At 53.5% G+C, this 11487-nt stretch overlaps 1 non-coding gene across 1 annotated transcript; it reads right to left on the reverse strand.

Annotated features, from left to right (window-relative positions):
* Positions 1-1002: 1002 nt before the first annotated feature.
* TRNAG-GCC (transfer RNA glycine (anticodon GCC)) lies at positions 1003-1073 on the reverse strand. Its single transcript has one exon. It is a non-coding gene; the product is annotated as a tRNA-Gly (tRNA).
* Between the last annotated feature and the right edge of the window lie 10414 nt (positions 1074-11487).

An 11487-nucleotide genomic window follows, 5' to 3' on the forward strand; every position in this document is an offset into this window, starting at 1 on the left:
TGGTCATTCAATGGCCCATGGACCTCGATATTTGTTTTATGATGTTTGAGGTGCTTTGCATTTCCGGTGAATGTTTATAAGATTTGATATTTTTGAAGAAGAAGAAAATGAGACTGTACACATCAATCTTTGTATGCCCGTAGCCTAGCTTGCATTGCATGTAACATGTAGCCTTGATGGTCCAGCACTCCAGGTGACCCACGTTAAATTCAAACGAAAGCAGACGAGTCACGGGAGTCTCACAGGATTCGCAGCACACAAGACGAAGACGATGAGGTGTGTTTGAATTGCCGGAGCAGGACGGAATCAGTCAGTAACACCGACGGTCTTGCCGAAGCACTGGCTGGCCGCATGTAAACTCCTGTCGCCGGCTCTCCCCGCAGCTCGCATGAAAACGTTGGAGCAGTAGAGCGGTCGACGGGAATGATGATTTCTGAGGACCCAAGCACCTAGCTAGAGCTAGAGGTAGAGCTAGCGAGGTCCTTGGCTGCCAGCGACCGTTGTACTGTACCGCGAGCCGGGCGAGCGAGTCCGGCGCCTGCACCTACTGGATCGGCGAGACTGCGCGTACATTTATACATCCAACAGTGATGTGTATCCGTTTAAAAAATTTAAATCCATTCAAATTTGCGCGTGCTCACGTAGTACATGTATGTCGTTGGCATGCACTGTCCAGGTCGAAGGAACTGTGGTGGGAGGAGTCAGGCGCGGGCGTGGTTCACGTTTAAGAGAGTGCAAATGGCAAGACCGGGTGGGCCTGGGAATCTGGTCGTGGGGCTTGGGCTCTGCAGGCCCTACCTCCTCCTCACGGGGCGTTTTGTAGATGCAGAATGGCCCAGCTTGGTGTCAGGCTTCAGAGTTAGTATTCCTCAGGTTCTCAAAACAAATACTGTCTGGTTCGCGTAGGAAGTTATTCCTCGGAACATGTGAAAACAGTGTCACTGAAAAGCAACACAGAGGAGGAAAAAAACGAGAATGGCAAATAAAAAAGAGGGAATGCAATGCACCAGCCGGGAATCGAACCCGGGTCTGTACCGTGGCAGGGTACTATTCTACCACTAGACCACTGGTGCTTCCATGCAACGTAGAGAAAAGGACCACAATAATAACAATAGTAAGAAGAAACCAAGAAACAAAATGACACGAGCCGTGCCACCAGGATGCAACACGACGTCGATGTCAGGGGCTCACCGGCCAAACAAACCGGAAAGAAAGAGGTTGAGCCCATCCAGGAACCGTGATCGTCTTTGGGCTCGCTTTGCTCTTCCGGCAACCGTCACATCGCCCATGTAGTACTGGCACTGCTCTACTCTATCCGGTGCGGATCACCCAAGAAAAGCAAAACGTTGTGTCATTGTCATTACGCTGTACGTACGAGACTTGAAACGCTCAAACGCACGCACCGGTTTCTTCCTTTCGTCGTCGTCGTCGTCGTTGTCGTCGTGGTGGTGGTGGTCATGCACGGCGTAGATTGCTACCACCCTGCCGTAGCGATCGCCGGCCTGCTCCTGCGCGACGTGTGCCACTCCACTTTAATTGCGCCGTCTTTTCTTGAGACCGCGTGAGAGCTACCGCTCCATTGTAGAGTATACCATACGTACGTTCACCGTGTGACCGCGTGACGGCGACGTGCAAATTGCCAAACCGCCGCCCTTGTCTACCACTGGAGTAGCACACACGTCGACGAACAGAAGGATCTAGCGAGGCGAGGCGAGGCCCTGTCCTATGCTGCTAACGCGTCAGACGAGGAGTACGAGTCGAACCTAATGCAAGGTTATTCATTTCCGCGTAAGCGCGTCGCGGGCGCATAAACAAAGAGGACCGACCGACCGGAAGCATGTGTAGGGGGCAGTAGGACCGGAGCAAAGCACCGAGTCGTGTCTGTCCCCTCCCCCCGGAATTGTGTATGCCATAACTGTACAGTACAGTGGTACTGCTGCTCCATCACCTGCGTCTGCATGAATGAAGAAGGGAAAGCCACGCTTATTTTTTTAAGGAAGCATAACAAAGATTCGCTGGCCTTGCAAGTCTAATTCAGATTTTGTCTGTCGGCGCCGGCAAATCCATCCTAGGGATGGACGGATTATCAACACAGGCCGAACAAAACGGCCGCCATGCTTTCGTTTCGTGACGACGGCGACATTCTGGGATCCCTCGTCCGTCCGTCCGTCCACCGGCCATCGATGGCGCCACCAACCAAACGTGGTCTGAGACGCACTTCGATCGCACCGTCGAGCGGACTCCATCCCAGCAATTAATCCAGATCGATACGTGCTCGTGTCCATCTCTCTCTCTCTCTCTCTCTCTCTCTCTCTCTCTCTCTCGGTACGTACCGTGGAGGGAAAATCATCTTGATGCCAACCAAAACAATCGATAATTACAGGCTAATCGCTAGTGCTACTGCTACGACTGTACAAGCATCTGATGATCCATGTATCGCCCTCCATCGGTCCGCTAGCCTACGTACATCCGCGCACAGTGCCGCCATTGACGGGAGCAGAGCAGCTTGTGTCTGCTGCAGTGGCGCGATCGCTACCCGAACCAGAGGCCGAGGCTGTCGAGGACGCGGACGCCGAAGAAGGTGAGGTAGATGAGGACGAGGCCCACCCCGTACACCCGCCGGTCCAGCCGCATGCCCCTCGCCGGCACCACCACCAGCGCCCACGCTAGCCCGGCGCACAGGAACCCCACCGTCTCGTAGACGGCGGCGTCGGCGGGCAGCGTGAACGGCGCCGGATACTGCGCGGCCGCCAACAGCGTGAGTGACAGCCCCAGCCCCATCCACCGTGTTGAACAGCGGCCCGTCGTAGCAGGCCGACACGGCCGTCTGCGCACCGCCGGGGCCGCCGTGGGTCGCCATCGCCACGTTGGAGACCAGGTCGCCCAGCGACTCCCCGCACGCCAGCACCGTCACGCACAGCACGCTCGCTCATCAGGAACCCTGCGGCAAGCCATGGCACGCGGGGGCGAGGCGGCGTCTGTGGTGGCCGCGGCAAGCGCGGCGAGGAGGATCGAGAGGCCGTTGTTGTGATGGTGGCGCGAGGATGTTGCCGCCGGGCTGTGCGAGGTCAAGGTCGTGGCGAGGAGCACGGGCGCCAGCGCGGCGGAGGCCACGGCGCAGGCGGCAGGTCCGGAACCAGCGGTGCGTGGCGATGTCAATAGGTGGCGAGGCGCCCTCCCCCTGAAAAATAGGGGGGAAAGTTTATGATTGGTTAGTAGATGAAAAAAATTCTAGTTAACTTGTAATTACGTGTAATTCTTTGTATGTTTATCATTATTATTGTTTATCGTACGTGGCACTCTAAGGCGTTGTTTGGATAAGGAGGATTAGCGATCGGTATATAGAAAACAAGTTTTCAGCTGGATTTTAGCCGAATCAGTTTTAGTTGTGATTTTACAAATAACCAGTATATAAAAAGTCACGTTTGGGTTGAGAGAGTGCAAAATCTGATACGTACACTTCCTTGTTTGGATAAGCCCGTTCTTATTCTCTTGGTGAGTGGATATCCCGCAGCAAAACATATAACGCCAACAAAGTTGTTGAGAAACGAGCGGGTGAAGAAAAAAACTGTTGCGTTCACGCATGTAGCAATCACATTTGTGAAAAATGGATAATACTCGTTTTTCTATAGACCCGAAATCTTGGGTTGTACAGTTCCTAGTTTCTTATATACGTGGATTCGTTTTAGTAACCAAACAAGGTTTTGTTCGGCTCAACCGTTTTCTTAGTTTTTAAAGTACAGGTTCTGTATATATCACCTATCCAAACAACGCTTCTTTGTACCTGCCTTATGGGTGTAGATTGGTGCTCCACCCCTGCCGCTCGGCTAGTCTCACCATGCACAAGTTAATATGTGTCCTTGTCTAAAAAAATGTTAATATGCGTTCATGCAACTATTTTCACCTCATCCATGGGGTGCAAATTGGTGCTCAACCGTTGGCGTGCTACATATACTTCGTTAGTTCGTTTCCTCGCAAAAAGAAAAACATATCCACGGTGACACGCACACACCCTTTGCACCCGTCGCGAGCAGTTTGTTTGCAAAGTTGACCGTGACGTTTATGCCCTGAAGTCAACGCTCGGGTTTTATTAAAATTTATATACCAGCATAAAAGAAAGTCAAGTTTATTAAAAAACTTCTAAACCTTTTTTTACTTTTATTTTAATTATTAGAAAATTCACCATATGAGGTGTATATACACCCAGGAACCAAAGCGTACTTCCTGCTAGTTGGCGCACTTTAGCTACTTGCAAGTCTCTTGAATTTAGAATTTGTTGATTTTTTGGCCGTTAGATATGTCCTGAGATTCGTGCGGTTTCTTCTGCCTGGTGCGTTTGGTAGTCTTTTGCGCTGGCTATAATCTATCTTACTCCTTTTTTGGGCCAGATGATTTCCTTTTTGGGCTCGCTATCTGGCCCGTTAAGTTCTCGATGCCCGTTATTGGATGGTGAGCCCTGCCCGTGTCACGCAGGGTGGAGGCCCCTCCGACACCTTGGCTCTTTCTTTGCGATTAATTAGTCGTATCCGGCTCCTCTCTCTCTCTCTCTCTCTCTCTCTCTCTCTCTCTCTCTCTCTCTCTCTCTCTCTCTCTCTCTCTCTCTCTCTCTCTCAGTCACTTCTCTTTCAGTCTCTCCGCCTCTCTATAGAGTTTGTTGGTTCTTGGTGCTCCCGTGTTGATCTCTGCCTTTGTTCGTGTAAGATCTGGTGCATTATTCGATTTTGATTGAGTTGTTGAGTTATGTTTTGATGTTGTTCTTCAGGATTTCATTGGCGGTGCGTGTTAGGGCCCGACTGCTCCAACTAGATCAATGGTCCTCGGTTTTGCCTAAGATATGTTTTCCACATGGTCGAATATGTGCTTTGTCCCTGTGATTTGTGCTTGTTTCCCATTTGATTTGGAGACGTTGGTTACTCGAGGATTAGGTCTATGTTAGCCCTAATTCTAGGTTTTTAGGTGTGTGTAGTTTCTTTTCTGGTCGATTTGTTGCCGGGATAGTCGGTTTTTAGGTCTTAGGGGCACGTGCATGAAGACTTCTTGGTTGCCATTGACAAGGTCAGCCCGGCTTCGGTATGAGAGCGACAACAACGGGGTGTCAGCGATTCGTTATGGCGGTAGCAATGGTCATTCGATGGTATGAGGGCCTCAATGTGTTTTTTATTTTTTTTGCTGGGGTGTTTGTAGTTCTAATGAACATTTATGATAATATTTGAATTGTTTTCGCAAAGAAGAAAAAAATGCGTGAAGAAGAAAAAAACTACGGTTCATGCGAAGAACTGCGATGCCTACCAGGACACTGACTACAAACGAACTGTGATGGCGGCACTTTGTTTTACTTGGTTTGGGACTTCGATCAATCACGTCGATTACCCTGGAGTCCCTGTCATTTTTTCATCCGTGATGAAAATGGAGAACCTTGCAAAAACACTCCATCGGAGGCGCCACTCGCCGTCACACACATTGAATCATTTCTCCTGGCTTGATGAAACCCACATGTCGAAGATTTCTTAATTTCCACTAGGCCGATGGATATGTTTAAATGTGGTTAAATCGGTTGTGTGCTAGTGTCTACCTACCTTCTACTTCGGTTGCTTGAGCTCCATGTGACATTTCTCAATCAGTTGGACAGTGACACGCACCCACGCGCACAACAATGCATTGCCTTTGAAAAGGGATTAAGTGGGCAAAATGATATACTTAAAAACATGCAAGTCAAAGGTCCGAGAAGAGCTGAGGATGCTCGGTCATGGGTGCAGATTGATGCTCCGCCCTGCCGCTCGGCTGCACCCACTGTGCACAAGTTAATAATATGCGTCCTTGTCTCGGAAAAAAAAAGGTTAACATGATGCGTCCATGCAACCATTTTCACGTCATCCATGGGTGCAAATCGGAGCTCAACCATTGGCGTACAGCATATATCCCCTTAAAAAGAACACATATATTCCGTTTCACCTAGCCACGGTGAGACGCACACACCCTTTGCACCCGTGGTCAGCGAGTGAAGTTTGTTTAAAACCTTGAAGTTGTATGGATAGTCGAAATTAAACCCTGAATTTTAAATCCCTGAAATCGGCACCCCGTATTTAGTAATCCCGGTCAATTTCAACATTATATCTGTTTGCTGCACTAGGAAAAACAAAATCCTGGCCGGGATCCCTCACTTCTCTCACTTGCTGTGTGGGCCTACATGTCATCTTCGTCCTCTTCCCTGCTTTATGCAAATCCATCAAATAAGAAATCCCAAACTGAATCAGACTAAAAAAAACACTATGAAGTAGGAACAAATAATACTATATGCATGGATCACCGACGAACTGACTAATACTAGCTTGCTTAGCACTCACGCCACGACAAATACTACACGAAACCGAGCAGCACATTAGCCGCCGCAGCGCACGGTTGCCGCTGTCTTGCCCTCAGCCGTCTCTGGGAGTTCCTCACGCTTGGCCGACGCGCCGCGCGAGCGGCCGGAAATGCCAGACGTCCTGCCATTGTTGTTCGACATTGTCGCATGCTCCCGGGAGGCCGGGACTGGACAACGCGCCCCCGATGCCACACAGCTACCAGGACACCTTACTCGTCAAAAGGACCTCCCGTAGCACCACCATTCCGTCAAACACTTCGTGTGCGTGCAGCCGTGCATTCCCTTACAGGTCACCTTGCCTCCAAGCTCGCTCCGACCACCCCTGTAGCTCCGCGCGACTCGCCTGTCCACGTTCCTGAGCTACATTCACCCTATCTCCATCGATTTCTTCCTCTACCGCTCATGCTAGGTGGCTGCTCTGCCGTGAGAGCACACCACGTGCAGCGTGGATGACGTGCACGGCGACCAGACCGGTGGTCATGCCTCTCGCTCTTCTTTCCCATGCGCTACCCCTGGACTTTCCCGCTGCCCTGCCCATTTTCCGGCGTCCCGGCACAAGGTACACCAGCTGCCGAGCCTGCCGAACGTCATGCCGCAGTTTTTGGGAGTGACACAGAGAGATTGTAGGAGAGAAGGTAAATATGACATGTGGGCCCATATAGTCAGTGAGAGTGGATTAGGATCCCGGCCGGGATTGTTACTTTCCTGCCGTGCCAAACCGGTCTATACAGATCCAAGGTGGAGATTGGCCGGGATCAATGAGTACAGGGTACCGATTTCAAGGATTCAAAGTTCAGGATTCAATTCTGACTAGCTGTATGAATTTAAGGTTTAAAATAGACTTTGGGCGGCTGCATGCGGCGGGGGGGCCTGAAGGCCTGAACCGAACCAACCAACCAACGACGAGCGCGCATCGGACGAGGGAGGGCCCCGGCCGGAAGGAAAAGGCAACGGTTTACCCGCGCGTGACCATCGGTCGACACGGCAGAGCCCAAAAGCTCCGGGATGGATGCAGACGAGACAAACAGAGCCCACGCCGAGCAGACGCGGTCGCGCCATCGCCACGGTGCCCTCCACTCTCCTCTCCTGGAGATGGGTGGAATGGATGGATGGTCCTACGGGTATCTATCCTGGGCGCGCTCCGGCTCCCAATCCCAAGGCTCGGCCGACTAGGTCGGGACCGGCGGCACCACGGCAGGCCCGGATTCCTTCCTGCCGCGACGGAGACGCGGGCGGGAACGGACACGGGCCGACGGCACGCACGGACGGATAGGCGGGGGACCTATCCGTTGGGGCGCGCACGTCGCGCCGCGGCGTCGGCGCTACATGGAAGGCACGGCTCTCCGCTCTCCAGGTAACCTGTATCCTCGGTTGGTGCCAAACGCCCAACCGTCAGATCCGCGACAAGTGCAGGCCGTGTGTGTGTGCCAGACGTCCAAGGGTTAGCGCATCGCTGACCAGTAACTTCTTCAGCGTTGAGTCCACTCCAAGGCGTACGTGTTACGACTTGAGAAAGATGAAATGGTCTGATCCATGGAAGGTCCAAAAAGGTTCTCATCAAATCATAGTCCGTCCTACGCACGTGTGGGCTCCTCTCCCTTTCTTATAAAAAAACATTTTTATTTGTGTGAAACCCTTTCTTATAACTCCATTACCGATAGGGAGACGTACATAATTGCACCTGCGATCGCAGAACGAAAGTATGTGTAGTACATTAGGTATCTCCACCCGCGCCGCCAGGTAGACCTTCCCAGGCGATTTTTTCGCAACGGCGCCAAAAAAAGGCCCAGTCGCGTCTTCAGGAGCCCGATTTTCGCCGGCCTGGGCCGAAAACAGCGCCGGCGGACTCAGGACGAACCCGGCACGCTGGGGGGGCGCCCGGGGGCGCCGGGGCGAACTGTTTTGGCGCGAAACAGCCGCGGGCCCACCGCGTCAGCGACACGGCGCCTCGTCTTCCCCCAACGGCCTCGGTTCCCGCGGGGAATCAATGCCAAGGCTGCCGCCGGTCAGCCTTGCCATTGATTCCTCACGGGCGGCGCGTCACGGGACGGCGCGCCGACGCCTCCCCTCCCTCGCACGCGTACACATGGGTGCGGCGCGGCTATATAGCCGGTGGCCTGCACTCGCCTGTGCCCACACCAGCTCCGCCCCTCGCCACCGCCCTTCCTCTCCCTACCTCTCCCGAGCACCGCCGCCCAGCCCCTTCCTCTATCTCTACCTCTCCCGAGCCCGTCGCCATGGCGGAACGCTTCCTCGGAGACGAGGCGGCGGCCAACGGCTTCGGCCGCCGTTCGCTCCGCGAACAGGAGTCCTGGCTCCTGTTCCAGGCGAACATCCCGGCGCCGCCGGACATGCGCGCCGGGCCGACAGGGTGGAGGCTCAGCGCCGGGGGAGTGCCCATTCCCCTGTTGCCCGACGCCGTGGCGAAGCCGAAGTACTTCGCCAAGGAAGTCGAGGTCGTGCGCGCCTCCCTCACCGACGCCCAACTCTCCCTCCCCCAGTACGCCGCCGACAACCACGCGGCTTGGGGCGGCGTATTTCGAGCGCCGCCAGCAACATCGCTTGGCGTCCATCAACGGCACGCCGGTGGTTGGCAGCCGGCAGAACAGCGAGGGACGCCACCAGTGGGGGGGCGTCCCCGGCCGCACACTCAAGGGCGTGCTGACGTACCTCGAGGGCGGCAACGACCCGCCGTTGGCGTACCCGGCGAGGGCGGCCGCCCCGGCGCCGCACTGACGCGCCGGGCCATGGGCGCCAAGGAGGTTCGGGTCCTCCTCCTCTTCTTCCTCCTCCCGATCTTCACCGCACTCCTCCGGCACTCCGGCCCTGCTCGGCGTCAAGGCCGAGCCCGCGGCGGAGACGCCGCTCGGCCGGCGCACTCGCAGCGCCGGCATCGTCATCAACGAGGGCGGCCGGCGCGCCTACTCGTCGGCTCCTCCTCCGCGCTTCGTCAAGCCAAAGATGGGGCCGGGGCTCGCGCCGGTGAAGACGGAGCCGGGGCTCGCGCCGGTGAAGAAGGAGCCGGCCGCGCCGGTGACGACGGAGCTCGACGACGACGACGCGGCCCTGGAATTGGCGCGCAGGGACTCCATAGCGATGGAGAAGGAGCGCCTGGAGAAGGCGAAGGAGCGCCAGCGCGCCGCCCTGCTTCGCTTCGCGGAGCTTCGACGCGGCCGCGACGAAGGCGGAGTCGTCGTCATCTGCGACAGCAACGACAACGACGACGATGCGTCGCCACCAGTCCGCCATGGCGACGCCGGGCAGGGGTCCAGCAGGGGCGCCCGCGTCAAGGAGGAGAAGGCCGACGACGATGATGGCGGCGACGGCGGCGACTTCACCCAGTTTTTCCTTTAGATTAGTTTATGTGTATGTGCTATGTAATGAAAATCCGCGAACTTCGCCGAAATGTGCCGAAATTTATCGTGTTTGGCCGAAATTTATCGTGTTTGGCCGAATTTTATCGTGTTTAAGCCGAACTTGGTCGAACTTTTTTTATTTTAAAACGTGCCTAGGGACGGCCCTGGGGCCGGCGGCTGGGGATCAACTCGCCCCTAGGCCCAATTTTTGCGCTGGCTCACCCCCAGGCGACGATTTTAGCCGCTCCCTGAGGGGCCAACGGCTGGAGATGCCCTTAGTCACACACCCGTGACTAGGTGAAATGAGCACCCAAGATCACAACCGCGCCGCAAGGCTGTATTTCTGCAAAAAAAAAACACCTTAACAATATTGTTGTTTCAGCTATGAACAAACGTAACAATGATGCCGATGGCGGAACATGCAAAATATTACTCCCTCCGTTTCTTTAAGGTGTATACTTTTGGGCACGGTGACCAAAGCAACAAATTATGCATACATTAGTATAAAATTACATTTGTCAAATGTATTGATTACTGGCAAGTAAATCAGTTAAGCTTTGGAAGAAAGAGATACATGCAATCATGAGAAATATATTTTCCTTATTTTGCTATAAAGAGAGGTACAGACAATCGGGAGAAAGATATTTTCCTCTTTTCTACAGGGATAAAAAAGGGATTATGATGAATTAGAAGAAATGCATCTTACATTGTGAGAATTTGTAAAAAAAGAAATACACCTTATATAAAGGAACGGAGGGAGTATTATCTTGTATGCTTTGTCAATTTCTTCATACATCCGTACAGTGGGTTTAAAGTGTTGAAATCCCCAGTTGAAATTATGTACGCCACCCAATCCAAATTAATTATCTTTGCTTTAGTACAAATTTAGAAGTTATTCTTGTGTGATGGACATACGGGCATCTATCTCTGGAGTCTGGTGCGCCCCAAGGATCGGCCGACTAGGTCGGGACCGGCGGCACGACTAGTGGCCGGTTGGGGCGCGCGCGTCGGCGCTACACGGCACTGGTCTCCAGGTTTGGATCATCGGTTGGTGCCGAACGCCCAACCATCATATCGGCGACAAGTGCAGGCCGTGTGTGCGCGCCAGACGTCCAAGGGTTAGCGCATCGCTACCAAGTCCTACTGCAGCCAGTAACTTCTTCAGCGTTGAGTCCACTCCAAGACTCGAGAGAGATGAAATGATCTATCCATGGACGGTACTACATAAAGGTTCTGATCCATGGAAGATCCTAACACGTGTGGGCTCGCATCCCTTTCTTATGACTCCATCATGGATAGGAGATGTAGATAATTGCGCTCGCGATCGCAGAACGGAAGTATGTGTACTGCCGTGACACTTCATGAATAGATTGAAAGTTTTTCTCGAAAAAAAATAATAATCACAAGTTTTTCCTCGTTACGGGTGGTTAGGTCAAATAAGCACCCAAGATCGCAACCAATACATGTCAAACCATTTTTTTATAACAACTTGTCAGACCAATTTGATAGTAGACATAATGGCAAGGCTGTATTTCCCACCCACTCTCGCTCTCGCCGCTGCCTGGCAAAGCCCATGCGGCGGCTACGGCTGTGAGATCATGTTCGGGGGTGGGCCGACATGGACGCTCGGAGGGAGAAGGCGAGATGGCAAAGGAGATGCGTGTTCGAGTGACCTGCGTAAGGCGGTGCTCAACTACGGTATTGGTGAAGCCGCCGACAGCGATCTTTAGTGACAGCTCGGCCTGGCGAGATGGCAAAGGAGATGCA

The sequence above is a fragment of the Triticum aestivum genome, chromosome 4A (assembly GCF_018294505.1).
Source record: "Triticum aestivum cultivar Chinese Spring chromosome 4A, IWGSC CS RefSeq v2.1, whole genome shotgun sequence".
NCBI classification, from domain to species: Eukaryota; Viridiplantae; Streptophyta; class Magnoliopsida; order Poales; family Poaceae; genus Triticum; species Triticum aestivum.